Raw genomic sequence first — 17854 nt, 5'->3', positions numbered from 1 at the left:
GCTCCCCCAATATCTAACAACGTCCTTATTTCATAACTTTCTGCAAAATCTCTTGGGCTTCCTCCTGGGAAACACAAAGATAAAATTACCCCTTAATCAGAATTTTGAGTTTAAATTGTTGGACAATTGATGCTGTGCCCTGGCATTTTTAAACTGACCAATACACCCTTGGAAATCCCTACTTCGGAAAGGCGCTAATGCCGACATGTCTGAGAATACTGTAACTGGTGACCCATCAGTTAACAAAAAAGATTTTCTCTGGACGGCTCTAGATAAAAAAGCCTCCTTTATACAGTAATCTGCAAAATGTACAATAATTGTTACAGAGTATTTAGCGTTAGCTAAGCGTTCTGCAGGAACTCAGTGAGCCCGCATTATAGTAAGATCCTCGGGATATTTCTGCAGTATTTGTTCTCTAATCATGGTTTCCATACACAGCAACAGGTTTGCACGACCATTGATGAGTTCGTCTTCCTCTGAGATTCACACAAACCGCAAGTTGGATCTTCTATTGTAGTTCTCCATTTCGTTCACCTTAATTTGCGAGGCATTCAGTTTTTTCTGGAAGACGTGATACCCTTATTCCAATTAAAAGAGTGTTTCTCCAAATCCGATACGCTCTGTTCAATCCCTTTGATTTGCTCTGGGATTTGTTGCGCCATTTCCACAATCTTATCCAACCCATGATGGACTGAAGTGATTTTGTGTGCCAGAGAGGTCTTACATTCTCAGATTTTGACAAGAATGGTTTCAAAGACTCGCTAGAACTGCTGAACTGACGGTTGACTAGGATGGACTCGAGCAGCGCCTTGCAATGACTCTTGAACCAATGACACAGTTGGATAATTTCGAACAGTGATATTTCAGAGTTGGCAGATAGTTCCAGACCAGTCTTGCCAGAAATTAACATGGCTGCGATTCGAGGGAGAGACATCGAAAAAAACAGAACATCTAATACTCCATTGCTAAGTGCCAATGCACCATTTTATGTCGATGAGAAATCTAATTAACTGCTACTGCACCTGGATCGGATGTCAGTGATGATCTTGCTTCACAGAGTCCTTCTGCCATGCAGTCATTCTCTCTAATCCCACTTTTAGTTTTTTTTAGAATAGGGGATAGTCCTTCGATTCTTTACCAGCCTTCTTCATAGATTTTTCATTTTCACCGCTGTCTCTAGTTGAAACAAGTTTACAGTCCACTTCCCCAGATCCTTTACTATCCTGTTGCTGGAGGGGTGAGAGCACTATCAATATTATCAGCAACAGTGGTCACAGCGGCAGTAACAGCTGTACCTATAAGGAATGGATGACCTTACAATGCAAACATTTACAATGCATGCCTTTACAACACAGTTTTTCTTTGCAACATCCATTACAATGCATGATTTTACATTGCATGCCATCACAACGCATTTTTAGAAACTACATTTACAACACATTCCATTACGGCGCATACCATTACAACTCATACCATTACAACGCTTATTACTTTTAGGGCAACTGTAGGGTAAGCGTTGGAAAGTGTAGGGGTAAAAATTACTATTCCCACTCCAGTGAGTGCAATACTAGGGTAAGTGTTGGATAGTGTAGGGGTAAAAATTACTATTCCCACTCCAGTGAGTGCAATAGTAGGCTAAGTGTTGGATAGTATAGGGGTCAAAATTACTATTCCCCATTACTTACCTTATATTTCATTGTAATGGCATGCGTTATAGTGACATGCGTTGTAGTGACATGCGATGTAATAGCTGCGTTGTAATGGCATGCGATATAAAGGATGTTGTGTTGTAATGACTGCGTTGTAAAGGTAATGTGATGTAATGACGGTGTCGTAAAGGTTTTTTTCCCACCTATAAGAGGTGCAGTTTTCATTGGGACAGCAGATATAGCTGGAAACACTGGGGATACTAACTCTGTAATGCTAACTTGTGAATTGCCTATATTTGATGAAATATTTACCCTTCTTGCTGCAAGATTATGTGTCTGAGCTGCCTTCCTTTTTGACTTTGGGTTAAGCGGTGTAGTATTTGTCACTGGAGCACCTGCCGCACCAGGTTCATCTGCCGCATGCTCTCCGTGCTGAGGCTTATAAAGATCTCCTTTCAGCAGTAGTTGGGCTCTAGTGGTTGTTAAGGAGAGGGAAAAGAGCAAATCTCCTTGCACTTGTTGCTGCTCTACACCGCTACCGCAAGGCTACAACAATCCTGGGCTGCATTTCCCCTCCCTTTATCTGTTCTGGCGTTCTGACCCGGAAGTCATATCAGATGAGTCTTATGCGGCCACTCATGAGGGGGTGGAGCCTGAGAGTGCTCATCAGTGAGCCATGTGGCCCGCTCCCTCTCTGCCCAGGCAGCGCTCTCTGTTTTAGATGTTCAATGATTTTGTTTTCACAACATCAGTGTTTATCGGTTTCTCAAAATGCATGGTTTAACCCAATTCCAAATTGGGTTAAGCCATGGAAAGAAAATCTTGTCTTTTCCTCAATTTTTTTTAAAATGTTGCCTCAAAATCAGATTTCATGCATGGGCTCAAACCATCAGCTTCTGATTTCCTTGCTACAAATTCATCACATAGGTAGATTCTGCACCACCTGCCCAAGGTTTACCACCACATTGCAGAGATGCCCACCACATTGCTAAAGATAACCACATTATGCCAAGGATGTCCACTGTTATGTCAAGGCCACAATTGTGCCATTGCTGCCCACCATAATGCTAGGAGCCCACCAATAATGTCAGCCATGTACATTATTATTCCAAGACACAGTTATGTGATGGGTGGCCACAATTAGGCTCAAAATACACACAATATGGCAAGGATAGCAGTGCCATGATTTGTGCAGAGATGTCCAGCAATTTCCACTGGGTCAGTGGCAGCGTTATATCACAAATATACATAATTGTGCATAAATCAACCCCTTTTGTGGCTTCCAGGAAAAGAGAATATCATTTAAGGAGGGACACAACACATACATAAATGTACACATATGTGTACACATGCACACAGAAGCATTTAAACAAATAAACATACATGCTTGTCCACACTACTCCCAACAAATTAACTAAATAAAGTGTCATCATTATTGTAATGGACTCACTGCATGATTCAGTTAAAAACAATGCTTTACCATGATGACGCACATACCCCTTCACCAACAATCATAACAACTTATTAAATATTGGAAACAATATAACAAGTGTGTGTTGCATTACAACTACAGACTTATTTTTATAATTCATCCTATTCAAATCATTAACACATTTTCTCAAGTGTCCATAGCCCACTATGCTCCTAATTGTTGCATTATATTGTGAATACATTTTTTTATAATTCTTAATGAACTTTACCAATGTGCTTCTGTAGGTCGCTGTATCAAACTAGTTACGTCACTGTTAGGTTTGTGCGTTTGGTCTACCCTGGATACTAATTAAGGAAACCTACCACTGGGTAGACAGTTTATTTCACAGATTTGGCCTTGAAGAATTGCCATTTGAACATGTGACAACCTAGGCAAGAAACATGTTGACCTCTAGACTTTAGCCACTGCTGAACATTACATCAGAAGTGGGCCATTATCATTTTTAATTGAGATTAGTGGACTCACCGACTAAAATTAGTTTTCAGTACCACTACATTCCTTTTTATTATTACTACCCCCACTTTGTACCCACACTTTTGATAGTCATCTACACCATAAGGCCCTATACCAACACCGGACCTAACGGCATAGGGAATAAAAGATTTCCGACAAAGAGCCCCTCATAGGGTGTCCGTCATTGCAGTGCTGGCCTTATGAGGAGCTTGCCCTATGATGAAGCATGACACCCAGCCGGGTGTGTGAGGACTCTAGTTCCTATAATGGGAGACACCTCCTCCCCTTTTTCGGACATTAACCTACACCGACATGTCCTCTTCTTTTCAGGTTTACTATGTCTAGGAACTGCATACCTTTGTTGTAATATCCATACTAATAATATAAAGAGAGAGCCCAAACCTTTGAGGCGGGTAATCTCAGGAACCACAGCACCAATCACAACACCCAATACAGCGTTGGAAAGGGCAGTTGCAGCAGAAGGACATAGGCTATACAGACGCCCACCATATACATTTAAAAGGTAAAAGAACCGTGCCAACAAAGTAGTCCCGTGTGGGAGTGTCTGCTTTGTGCTGTGGGCGTGTGCTGGGGGCGTGACAAACACTGGGGGCGTGTGGTACGTTCCAACCTTCATGCCATGCCTCATATTGTGTGCTAATCCCACCCTGCTCCCTTTAAATACCCCTGAACCCCACGATCATAACCCACCCTTACTCCTTAAAATACCCCAACACCCTTAAACACTAACCCATCTTAACCCTATAAATATACCCTGTACCCCAAAACCCAAACCTATCCCTAAACCCTAAAAATACCCCTATACCCCAAAACCCAAACCTACCCTGAACCCTAAAATACCCCTGTACCCCAAAACACAAACCTAGCCCTGAACCCTAAAATACCCCTGTACCCCAAAACACAAACCTAGCCCTGAACCCTTAAAATACCCCTGTACCCCAAAACCCAAACCTACCCCTGAACCTTAAAAATACCCATGTACCCCAAAACCCAAACCTAGCCCTGAACCCTAAAAATACCCCTGTACCCCAAAACCCAAACCTACCCCTGAACCCTAAAATACCTCTGTACCCCAAACCCCAAACCTAGCCCTGAACCCTAAAAATACCCCTGTACCCCAAACCCCAAACCTACCCCTGAACCCTAAAAATACCCCTGTACCCCAAAACCCAAACCTAGCCCTAAACCCTAAAAATACCCCTATACCCCAAAACCCAAACCTAGCCCTGAACCCTATAAATAACGCAGTACCTCAAAACTCGAACCTACCCCTGAACCCTAAAAATACCCCTGTACCCCAAAACCCAAACCTAGCCCTGAACCCTAAATATACCACTGTACTCCAAAACCCAAACCTATCCCTGAACCCTAAAAATACCCCTGTACCCCAAAACCCAAACCTAGCCCTGAACCCTTAAAATACCCCTGTACCCCAAAACCCAAACCTACCCCTGAACCCTAAAAATACCCCTATACCCCAAAACCCAAACCTAGCCCTGAACCCCAAAAATACCCCTGTACCCCAAAACCTATACCTATCCCTAAACCCTAAAACTACCCCTGTACCCCAAAACCCCAAACTATATCTGAACCCTTAAAATACACAAACACCCCAAAACATATACCTCAGTACCCAAAAACATATACCCCTATACCCATACTTACCTTATCCAAACATTAAAAAAAAACATGCTTTTACCATTCATGCATTTACAACGAATTTCGTTGTAAATGTATGCGTAGTAAAAGCATATAAAATGTAATGCCATGCCTTATAATGGCATTGCGGAGTCATGGTACTTTCGTAATGAAAGTATGCGGAGTGATGGTATGCGGAAAGAAAGTTGCGGAATAATCAGTGTTTACCCTCCCCCGGTAAGTACAATGGTGGCACGGCGGCCCACATCTCCAGCAACATACTCATATTTTTTCACCACCCATTTGAAAAATGCACAGGTCTCTCTCATTGATGGCCAGCACCAACATACACTTTTAGACACACCTCCCGCCACAAGTTCTAGAATTGCGAACTTTAGAGCTGGGGAGCTACGTTTGAATCTCGGCATCAGCTCAACGTCCTGTGATTCCAGGCAAATCGCTATGTCTCCCCGTGCCTACCACAAATGAATGTGTTCTTCTGTAATGTAAATTGTGCTCATGCCATGTTGTCGAGTTTGCGCTATATAATATTGCAAAAAAATATAAAGTAGAGAAACTCGAGTTCACACACTACTGAACGCGCACTCTTAAGTGCATCAGCAGTGCACTGTGAATCAGAGCGTTTTACAGGCCTGTCACAGATAAGAAATGCTATCAAAACGAAATCCTACAACACAATATACTAATGGCCGGCAACAATTCATACCCGGACAATGTCGGCACGGGCTGCTATCAACAATGAAATCATAAACCAAGGACTTATAGAAATTGAAGACTCACTGTATCTATTAAGCGAGAAGTCCTTACAAGATTTCCACCTGCCGCCAACGGTCCGAACTAACCTAACTGGATACCACAATATCGCTACCGCACACAATATTCCAGAGCTAAATAACTACCTTGCTCAACACTTGCCTTACTTAGTTCCCGATCAACAACTCGCCTACAACACCATAGTTGGTAGTGTTGAAAAGAAGCAAGGCAAACTATTGTTCATAGACGCCCCCGGTAGCACAGGAAAGACCTACCTAATCAACCTCATACTTGCCAAAGTTCGATCTTCTGGGAATTTGGCTCTAGCTGTTGCTTCATCTGGAATAGCTGCCACTTTGCTAACAGCTGGGAAAACAGCACATTTTACCTTTGAACTTCCTCTAACAGTTTCCGTCGAAAGGGATTCAATATGCTCTATTCGGAAAAACTGACCTTTGGGGACACTGCTTTAAAATGTGTCTCTTATCATGTGGGACGAATGTACAATGATACTAAAACCATTGCTGCCTAGCCTTTTTTTACCCGGACAACGTCGGGACAGGCCGCTAGTATATATATATATGCAGGGACATGTATGCTGGACTTATAAGTGCCCCCAGTCCCTCCCTTTTGTTTGCTGCCTTTACCATGATAACGCACATACCCCTTCACCAACATTCATAACAACTTATTAAATAATGGAAACAATATTATAAGTGTGTGTTACATCTACAGACTTTTTCTTATAATTCATCCTATTCAAACCATTAACATATTTTCTCAAGTGTCCATAGCACGCTATCCTCCTTATTGTTGCATTATATTGTCAGGTGTCCACTTTTTCTCTTATAATGTGGTACAACCTATGTGTAGCACAGCCAGACTACTCAGAGGCATATGTGTCTTCCAAACAGTGGTTCAGTATACTCCAGAACACAGGCATTTGTTGCTTTGTCAGTAGGCGGCTGTGCTCCTGTACTTGAATGTCAGCATGTTTTAGCCTTTTAGGTACTGGCCTCTTTAGGACTACTAGAAGGTCATTTGTTCATCCATACAGGTTGTGCTTGAGTTGAGGGTGAATCGCCATGTCTATGAGCGAACACCAAAGGAAGTAAATGTAAATGCAAATGTACATGTATTTATATAGCGCAAATCACCACTGGTTTCTAAGCGCTTGCTTAGGGAACCCGTCCTGGTATCCCCTGCGAGATAACCCCGTCAGGGTATCCGCAAGGTGAAAGCCAGGCATCCCGCCGCGAGGGGCCATTGTGGAGATTAAGCAAGCTATTGCCCAGAGTCGCAACTCGTGAATCGAGTAGGCACCGGAGCAAGAATTGTCGAGTCCATGGACATTTCATGACTCAAGACCCCACCGAGCCGGGAATTGAACCCTGGTCCCGGGCTGACCTCTGCTTCCAGGTCTGCCTCCTCTAACCCGTGAGCCACACTTCTCCAGTCCAAACTAGTTCAGTGGGCACTGCCTTATGACTAAACAGGCGGGCGGAAGCTCTCCCGTCTCAGCACAGTCCACAAGAAATATCCACCTCTCTGTGGTGTCTGCGTTTTCCCTGCTGTGTGAATCTACTGTGTGGCCATCTGTATCCATATTTAAATATGCATGAAGCAATTTTATGCCAGTTCATAGTTCAATGTGCTATATCAGAAGGACTGTTATTTATGAACTCCAAGGAACAAAAAGATATCTGTGACAAAAGCAGTAACCCACTGTGCTATCAACATAAAATACTAATATGTGATCTGCATGTCACATGTTGTGCTTTGTAGCATGAACATTAACCCTCTAATGCTTCTGTATCATGAGTCAAAACTGTGACTAAACAAATACAGATTTCTGCTTCAAGTGCATTAACCACAGCAGTTATCATGCCATTGTATTTGTTATGTTATGTTATGCACTTTTGTATTGCGCACAGCTGCCCCAGCTAAGGGGCGTCCTGGCGCATGGCAGGCAATGTGCAACAGATAGCAGAAACACAACACAGATAAAAGATCTATTTAAAAAAGAAACGTTTTCAGAGCTTTGCGAAAGGCCAAGAGGTCAGTCAGTAGCCGCAAGTCCACTGGGAGGGAATTCCAGAGTTCAGCCGCCCTCACCCGAAAAGAGCGACCACCAGCCCGACACAACCTGTATCGGGGGACCACCGCGAGCGCTTGGCTTCCCGATCTCAAAGCGCGGGAAGGAACATACCACGACAGGAGGTCAGCAAGAATTGGCGGACCTACTCCCCTCAAGATCTTAAACGCCAAGCACAACACCTTGAACTGGATGCGTGATTTAATGGGGAGCCAATGCAAGGATCTCAAGACTCCTGAGACAGAGCTCCTTCGGGGTAAGCCTACAATGGCTCTAGCCGCGGCATTCTGCACTCGTTGAAGGCGGGTAGTCTCCGCCACGTTGGTCCCTACCAAAAGCGAGCTGGCATAGTCCAGGCGAGATAATACCGTGGCCTGGACTATCAGCTGCCTGGTACCACGGTCAAAGAACTTAAGAATGGGCCTCAGCGACCGCAAGATGCCAAAACAGCCGGCCGCGATTTTCTTCGAGTGGCCCTCGTAACTGAGAGCGGGATCCATCCACACTCCCAGATTCCTAAGTTCAGTGACCGGGAGAGGGACCGGCCCCAGTTCAATGGGCCACCACTTGTCCCCCCACAGTTCCGCCTTCCTGCCAACGATCATGATCTCGGTTTTCTTCGCGTTGAGCTGGAGACAGTTGTTCTTCATCCAGCTTGTCCCCTAAAAACTGTTGAGCGTCCACAGATCTCTGCAGGCTGTTCTTACCTTGGTTCACTGTGTCATACAGAGCGCGCTCCCTTGACCATAGTATCTAGTGACACAGGGTCACCTCCCGAAAACTGGCACTGAATATAACTGTATATAGATATGCTGTTAAGACAACAATGCTTAGCCAACCGTACGGGTTGACATTGCAATCAGAGCTTCTCTGCAACTGAAGTTGTTTGAAGACCTTCAGCTGAGGGAAAGCCTAACTATGTACAAACTATGGGCCTAATTTCGATGGTGGACAGACTTCAGTCTGTTTGCCATTGTTTCCTATTCGGGAATGCCTGCCTACAAGGCGGCAGACCCACAGTAGGAATTACAAAGCGGCCGTCACCGAGGCAGTCACATTCCCTATTTTTGTCTTGCGGCGTGTGCAGCACATGCCGCAAGACAAAAAGGGGTCACCACACATATCCCAGAACTATGTGGCAGGCACCATGCAGTGCCTGCCACATGGTGCAGGGACATTTAGGGGGCACCATAGGTGCCCCCAGTGCCCACAGCCTAGGGCCAGACGGTAAGGGGGGCCCGTAGCAATGTCCCCTTCCGCCAGCTTTTCCATGGAGGTTTGGTGAACCGCCTTGGAAAGGCTTGTGGGGAGGGACATTGTAATCCCTACAGCGGTGCCTGGTAGGCACCGCTACCAATGCCGGGATTGTGAGGCCCTCTGCTGCACCGGCAGGCTCCAGAGCCTGTTGGATGCGTGGCGGTGGGTGTTTCCGACCACCATCACACCCCCGCCATCCTAATTTGTCAGGCGGTGAAGGTGGTCCCGATGGCGGTGAGAGCGACAGCCTATTAATGGCGGTTTCCCCACCATCGTAATGACCCCCTACATTCCATGCAAAGTCTCATTCCTAATTCTACACTGGAAGGGCCTATGTCCTAACATGGTTTGACTGAGAAATGAGGCTTGTTATTATGATTACATTTTTGTTAGACGTCATTTGTATAAAGTGGCTAAAATATCAGCTCACACCAGTGATGTTTCCTTGCTTGTCCCTCAGATGCAACCTGCAACAAGAATGCTTTGTCTGATTGCTGCATACATGAATGTTTAGGCCATGGTTATTTACAGACTGGAGCGTGCAGAGTGTGTTAGTGGAAATTGACCTCTTAAGACTGGTGCTTGTGGTTCTTGTTTGGGCTTCAATCATGTACATGAGCAGAGCCTTTAGGCATGAAAGGTCATCGGAGCAGTGTGAGGCATTCAGATTTGCTCAGTTTAATCTTTACCACTTGGAGCATCTGGAATTAGCTGGGTGTTGGTCAGATTATGTTGGTGTTGGGTCGGCTGAGTTTATTAACACCTTGGCTGCTAGCGGTCCCCCCCCCCCCCCCCCCCCCCGGTGCTGGATTCACAGAGTTCCCCTTTATTCATGACGAGATGTGGTGAACTATGCAAGACATAAAGGCAGTACCCAAAGTTGATGCAAGGCGTTGTGTGAAAAGGAGAGAGTACAACAGCAACATATTAACTAAGATATGGTGCTGTTGCTCTCTCCTCCAGTGCTGGCATACCTTAGGCCCTCTTCCGCCCGTGCACACAGCCTTGCACTATAGAATAAGGGTGTTTGAGTGGTGTGAAGCTTAGATTTTATATTGAAAGGGTATTCTTCCAGCACAAACTTCTATGCTTTGACAAAGTTTAACACCTTATCACTTTGTATATGTGCTGTACAGTGCAGCACATATGCAAAGTTAGAAAGGCTTGGAGAAAATAAATCCTTTCTTCAATGTTACAACTACCTCAAGGAGGCATTCATCTTTAATGCAAATCCCTTTCTACCATAGTAAGTAGATAGGGATTCATGTCAAAATCCATGGATGAGTGCATGGGAATGTCCATGCATCACCCTTTGTATGCCTCTTTGACATAAAGTATGGTATAGTGTTACTTTAGGGCAACTGCCTAGGGTGCTATCAAACTTCTCGAACCGCAGGTGACACTAAGGGCTATCGGAAGTTTGGCCATTCGACTGCCTGTCTACCCTATTTAGAGTGGGTAGTCGAATGCCCAGTATTTAGTCTCCTCTACAACCATTAAAGTGAGCAGTGAGGGACAGTTAAAATCAAAACCTCCCATGATGTGGAGATCCCCATGCTGTGAAAGTAAACTCCTGTGGTGTGGGGGTCATTAGTTAATGTTCTTTCAAAAATAAAATCCTGCTTTGGCCTTTTTTGTTTTTGGGAAAACAATTTTTTTTTAAAAGTTTGATGCATGGTTCAGTAATTTTGACGGTACTGTCCGTCAATCTTTTACTACAATGACTGGGACTGCCCTGATGGCTGTTACTACCAATATTTAGAGATATTTGCAGGGCTGGTGGACAATTCTAAACTTGTCAGGTGGATGACCCTCAGTATGCCAGAAGTAAAGTACTCCACCATACCAACAGACTTATATCGGCCAACCAAACTCTGAATCAGCCCCATAGTCTTGGACTATATATATGTGCCCAATAGTGCCAGAGTGGTGATATTTGATGGATTATTGAGAGAACGTAGACAAAGTCATAAAAGAAGAACTTTTCTCAGTGATTCTCATTGCAAGGGCAAATGTCTTTATGACTCTTTCCGTCTTCTAAAGAAACGTTGCCACATCAAGCAGTATCCAGGATGCTTTCCTCTGGAATTTCTTGAACCTTTACTTGTCACACCTCCCTCCTTGCCATCTATTGAAATAGCAACAACAAAGAACAAGACTTTGACCTTACAAACAGGCCACAAATGAAGGTTGGATAGAGGTGCCCTGCCATACCCCTCATACTCTTAATGGGCCGCTTCCTCATCGAAAATGAGATCAATAGCTAACTACTACTTAGGGTCTTGGGGTATGAATATACATTTTCGTACCTTTTATTTTTTCTGTTTTCTGCTGATGAAAATTTGAAGGCAAATTAATCCATCATGAGAAGTATCGCAAATTATGGTGTTCAGCCAATCTGCTACAGTGTAATTGTCAAAATATGTTGACGACTATTTCTGGAAACTGAGTTGTTATCATACAACTGTTGGCCTACTTAAATAATCAGAAAAACCCTCGCGTTTACCACTAAAGTTTTAGTTACCAGCTGTTTTATGTGCTGGAGATAGATTATTCCAAAGAGTGGATGATATCCCTTGGATGACCAAATTTAAGTTCTCTACTTTAAATAAAATTAAATACTCAGTAGGCAATTGAAAGGGCCTAAAAATCGGATGCTAGCATGGAGCGAGTGAAGTAAAGAGAACTGATGAGATATGTTATGTGTGGCTGTAAAGTCTAGGCACTTGTGTAGGAGAGTAGGGTCTGCTTCCTATGGTCACCCCAACGTTTTGCTGTTATTTTCTGTTTTTTTACTTTAGACTGGCTGTGGCCCTGCTAATTAGGCCCACATCCTAGCTGTTCTCTCTCTAAATTGATACCATGTACTTTAGGTACATACCAGATCGGGTATTGGGGCACCTCTGTGAGTCCCTATATAGTGTACCATAGGTACCATGGGCATAGGTGCATCCAAGGCCTACCAGGGCCTGCAGCATGTAATATGCCACCCCTGGCTGGCTCTCCAAACTGACACCACAGGTCTGTTCACACAGCCTGGGTAAGGTGGTGTAATCACCCCTTACTTAGATATAGTATATCTATATCTACCTTATATATAGACACATAGTAACCTATTGGTCACTCCTATGGCAGGCCTTAATAATTCTGGAGGGAGAGTGCTTGGTTTAATGTGAGAGGGTGCATTAGCATGCGCTGAGCCCCTCTGCAGCTTTTTTGGAACCATCTCCTTATAGCTGTTCTATGATATAGCCATACCATATTCTCTTAAGTGCATTATAATCCTCGCGGTTAATGCTAACTTTGGTTTGGCTTTATCAAAACATGTTGTCTAAGTTGTCAAACCCTTTGGAATACTACCCCCCCCCCTCCCCCACCGGCCAGTCCTGGCGGCGGGGGTAGCATTCCACCCTTCTAGAGGGAGAAGACATGTAGTTACTGGTTTACCCGGTTAAAGTTAAACAGAGCCTCAGCATCACAAAATGGATGCTGCTGCAACAGACACGAGTCTGACTTCCTGCTGCTGGACGAAACTCTGGCAGGGGAGGCCTGGACAATAGGTTTCCTGTCCAGGGAGGTGTCAGCACCTCCCCAGACAAGGTTTTGTGTATTGGGGCAGGGAGGGCTGCATCAGCAGATGCTTTTCCAGACACTGCCTGGGGCACACAAGGTGCTCCATGCATAGCCTGGTTCAAATCAGTTGCTGGGGCACTCCAGCCCCGCTCTGGCGCGAAACTGGACAAAGGGAAAGGGGTGTAACCACCCCCTTCCCAGGTCCACCCATAGGAGGGATCTACCAGGTAGTCCAGCCCATAACCTTAGTATAAGTATAGGAGCTGTGTCCCTAGGACTTTAGATTACCCTTGACAAATTTTTACAAGACATATCCTGAACCTTCGACATTCCATTTCGACTGGAAGACAGAAGACATCTCTCTTGTGGTCAAGTAGTGGCCACCCTGTGCAAACAGGCACCACCAGTAACTTGCTGGTCTGCATTATCGACTCTCCCGCCGGAACTCGAAGACTGTGCAACTCAGGACACAGACTTCTAGACTTCTCTGACCCTGCTCGATGATCCTAGCAAAGCTGAGACCCGTGGCGGACACGAGAGACGTGGGACTGGAACTCCTGGACATCCTGCATTTTGCCAACTGCATCGACTCCTGAGGTAACTCACAGTTGTGCATTGGGGTACCAGAAGCCCCAGACCTGAGCCCCATTTGCCCTGAAGCTCAGCTCTCCACACTCCACGAGTGTCCCGTGGGGCCCGCTCTTGCATTTCAGCTCGATGCTTCTTCCTGGTTCCTAGTCCATTGGCTAGTTAGCCCGCGGAGGACTCCATCTTGAATCTAATTTGCTTTCCTGGTTGCTTCAGGCTTGCTCCAGCTTCCCTACAAAGGAGATGCCCCACAGACCTTGCTGGTCTGCACCGAAGCCAATCTTGATCTCCTGTGTGGATTGTGTTTGCCAAGGCTTGTTGGGTCCAATCCGGATACCGACATGGCAGTCAACTAGATCCTTTGTGGGACAGCTCGAATCCAGCTCCTGGTTGTCGTTGAAGCTGCAGAGACAAGCTTCACCTCTTCACCTGAGATCAACGTGACATCGCCTGGTTCCTTCCTGGTTCCTTACTGGTCACTGGCTAGTGACCCAGACTTTGTCCCCTCTCCTTTCAGGTTCTTCAGATCTTCGATCCACCCTTGGATCCACCCGGACACTTTTCCTCTGGTCGCCTGCAGCACTTCTTTGCAGATCTCCATAGAAAACGACGACGAAAGCCAACACCAAAAGGCACCTATGCACCCGCCTTCCCTGGGTGAGGTAACACGAGTATTCCAGTGCTCCCGTGGGTCTTGACTCTCGAAGTGCCCTAGTCTAAAGGGGGTTTGTCGTAGTCCATCCGGAAGTGCCCTAAAACAGTAACTTTGTAACTTCTTCATTTCCCATAGAAAGTCAATGGTAACTCGCGGCTGTGTTTAGACACTGCACGCGTCTCCCGTGGGCCTCCTACATCCTAACCTTTGGTTGTTTAGTGTAGCCCCAGCAATTCCCTAGGCCCTAGGCCTACTTTCTATTCCGGACGTGGTTCTTATACCACTATTTTAGTATATGGTTTGTGATGCCCCTAGGGCAAAACGTATACTGTGCAACTTATCGTATGCTAATTAAGTAACCTGTGTTGCACTTTTACCTCTGTCCTCATAAAGAGTGCAGAGGGGTTGTGTTTAGAATAAATACATATATATTTGATATATACCTTGTGTGGTGTCCTTTCATTTGGTATTCAAGGGATTATAATTGGTAAAACAACTTGCTTTACATGCTCTCTGAAGTCTTAGCCTGATGACTTCTGGTCCATGCTACCACTAGAATAGCTTTCTATAAGGTTGACTTTACAACCACCATCAATAAGGGTCGATTAGACTGGTGCAAGGTGCCCCGTAGAACTAGTGGACATCATATGCCAGGCTAACTTCTCACAACTAGCATTTGTATTGCAGCAGGACATCTGAAAGACCAATATAAACGTTCATTGGTCAACAAATGTGCAACAAGTGTGCAAAATTACTACAGAAAATACAGGGATGGGGCATTTTCCTTTACAGCTTTAGTTGAAAGAAACAAGGCTTTGTGAAAATGTCATCTGATGAGTCATTTCTATTAAAAATATCTTCACCTTATTTACTGGAACATGGCGGGCCATATCACCTTGGCTGATCATTCCTTTTTTGGGTCAAACAGAGTCGCTAACAGCCAGAATGATAATTGCCTTCTTGGACCTGTTCACTTTGGAGCGTATTTACAAGCCGCCTGCGCCACCTGTACGTCACTTTTCCCATGTTAAAAATTACACAAAAGTGGCGCAAGGGGCTTGTAAATAAGCCCCTTTGTGCCTAACATGTGACACCCAATTGTAAAGTTTCATCTTGACTGTGCTGTGGAAGAGTTTAATTTATGTAGAAGTTTCCTTTCATTAACATAGTTGTAAAACATGTACACATTCCATTACTTAACATCATAAGCATTGAGTGGTAAATATTAAAGAATTTGGAAAGAAAATTAGCAATGGTGGCAATGCCTATGGAGCTCCAAATTTTTAGGCAACAAATGAGGCGTAAAATGGTCGCACAGCAGCTACAGGCTCCCTGTTATAAAAAATAATAAATGAATCCAGCCTGATGGTGTATCTCAATCAGGTGAAGATGTTGCAGCACGTTAATGAGAGTACCAGCAACACCAAGGAAAAAATCCCAACTGTGTTCAGCACAGCTGAAGATTATCAAAGATTAAAATGATGACAAATTTAGTACCTCAGACAACTGATCCCCAAACCAGGCTGATAAAAGCCAGCCTGGTTTGGTGCAGGATATCTGACTAAATACAATGCCGAAGCTAAGGTACTAACACACTTCACCTTTAAATGTAATGGTGTTCCAGACCATTTACCAAATTGACGCAGTTTGGTACATTGACCTTGCTGCAAAAGTAGGAAGCTATGTGTGGAGGGCATCTCTATGGTAAAATTCCAAGTTTCAATACATTCGTTTTTATTTCCCTAGAGATCTTCTCTCAGTCCTGTTGATGAAGGCCTCATTGATACTAGGCTTGACAATACAGTGGTGGAAGGTGATGAGCTTGTGTTTTGCAGGTGCAGCCTACACATTGATGGGGATGTTATAAATAGGAAGATGGAATTTAACAATAGAACAACAATTGATTTTTGCATCTTTCTTGTTTGAGATTGTGCCATCGACATAGTCTTCACATGATGGGAGGGTATAAGTTCAGGCTGTGTAGGTCAGGTTCTTTTACCCTTTAACCACATAAATGGATACTTTATAGTGATTTATTATTGGGCCCTGAATGTCAGAAAAGCTGGAGCTGTGACTAATTCTTCCCCTGTTGATATTAACACACATTGATTTGGAGAAATGTCCTTCCTCTATTCATCAGGGCCTTGCTTTACAAAGAGTTTGATGTGCTAGGTCTTGAGGAACATGCCTATGATTTAAATAGACATGGCAACACTCACATAAGTTGTTAGCATAAATGTTTCAGGCCCCAGATCTTTGGCTATCAAGAGATTTCTTGGCTTTGTATGAAAGCTTAGCAGTAGTATGACTTTTCAACAAAACACGTAGAAACAAAATTTCAACAAAGGGACATGTTTTCCCTTGACCCAACAGTCCAGATAAAGATCATGTGGAGAAAGAACAAAAAGGGGCACCTGGGAGAGGGAACACATCATGAAGAATAAAAAACGTAATTTATTCTTTGTATTTGTATTTATTATTTGTTAACTGAATGTATCTCTGGGCTTCAGACTGCTGGAAAAATAAAAGACAGAAGAGAGATTAAATAAATAGGCTACATTCAAGCCATTAAACTGCTTTCAATGAAAGATTACACAGGAAAGACTTGCACACAGTAATATTGAGTGGACAGTATTGTGCTCCCATGGAGAAAATACCTTTTAAGCAGCCCTAATTAATCTTAAATCTAAAATGAGAAATTGATAATTGTTCTTTCTGTCTTCTTTCAGTTTTGAGGGATGGTCCTAGAGGGAGAGAACTAGAAGTCCTATTTAGTTAAATATGGTAGCTATTGTAACAGTGCATCTTCTTGACTTGTGGCAGGATTTGTGGTTTCTGTTATCACCAGACACTGGCATTTCATTTCTCTGATAATCATTTTAGAGAGGTTGTAAGATAGAGGCACTCATGGCTAAACCATGCGTGGCTCTACAATGCAACCTGAACGATGACTGCGTCTGAACAACAAATTCCTTTAACACGCAATCTCATGGGAAAGGCATGATTGGTAAAGGGGTGTGTGGCAAAGATCACACCCCAGCCCATTCGCCCTAAAATCCTGGACTCTGTTCTATATACATAACCTGACCTTCGTAGACCTAAACACTACCCCCACCCCTAAACCTAATACTACTCCGTCCCCTCCTTACCCTGAGGCCTAAAACCATGGCCCATGCCTTATAAACAACCAGAGCCCTAAAACGTAACCCCACCCTTTATACCTAAAACGACCCCCCCCACCTGCCCTGAGCCCTAAAAGCTTGGCCCCTGGCCTATAAACAAGTCGACCCCCCCCCCGCCCGAGGGCTAAAAACAACCCCATCGCTAAAACTATCCAGACCCATCCTTGAGCCCTAAAACCCGACCCCCTGTCCTATAAACAAACCCGACTCCCCCTTAGCCCAAAAAACTGACCCATGCCAAAAAATCCCCCCCCAAGCCCCAGACCATCATACCTGTCTGCGTGGAGCATTCTTTCCCGACACTTCCTGTTCTTGCCTATCCGGTCATCTAGACTAAGCACTGCCTTAACCACGCATATGCATGGCTAAGGCATATGAATGGTTGAGGCAAGCGTTTTTCTGCTTGTGGGGAAGCGGCATGTCTGGCTCTGCCCACGTTGTAAAGGCTGTTTTTGTTTTACAGACTTTCTTATGATG

The sequence above is a fragment of the Lissotriton vulgaris genome, chromosome 5 (genome assembly GCF_964263255.1).
Source record: "Lissotriton vulgaris chromosome 5, aLisVul1.2, whole genome shotgun sequence".
Classification (NCBI taxonomy): domain Eukaryota; kingdom Metazoa; phylum Chordata; class Amphibia; order Caudata; family Salamandridae; genus Lissotriton; species Lissotriton vulgaris.
This window is presented reverse-complemented; position numbering follows the sequence as displayed.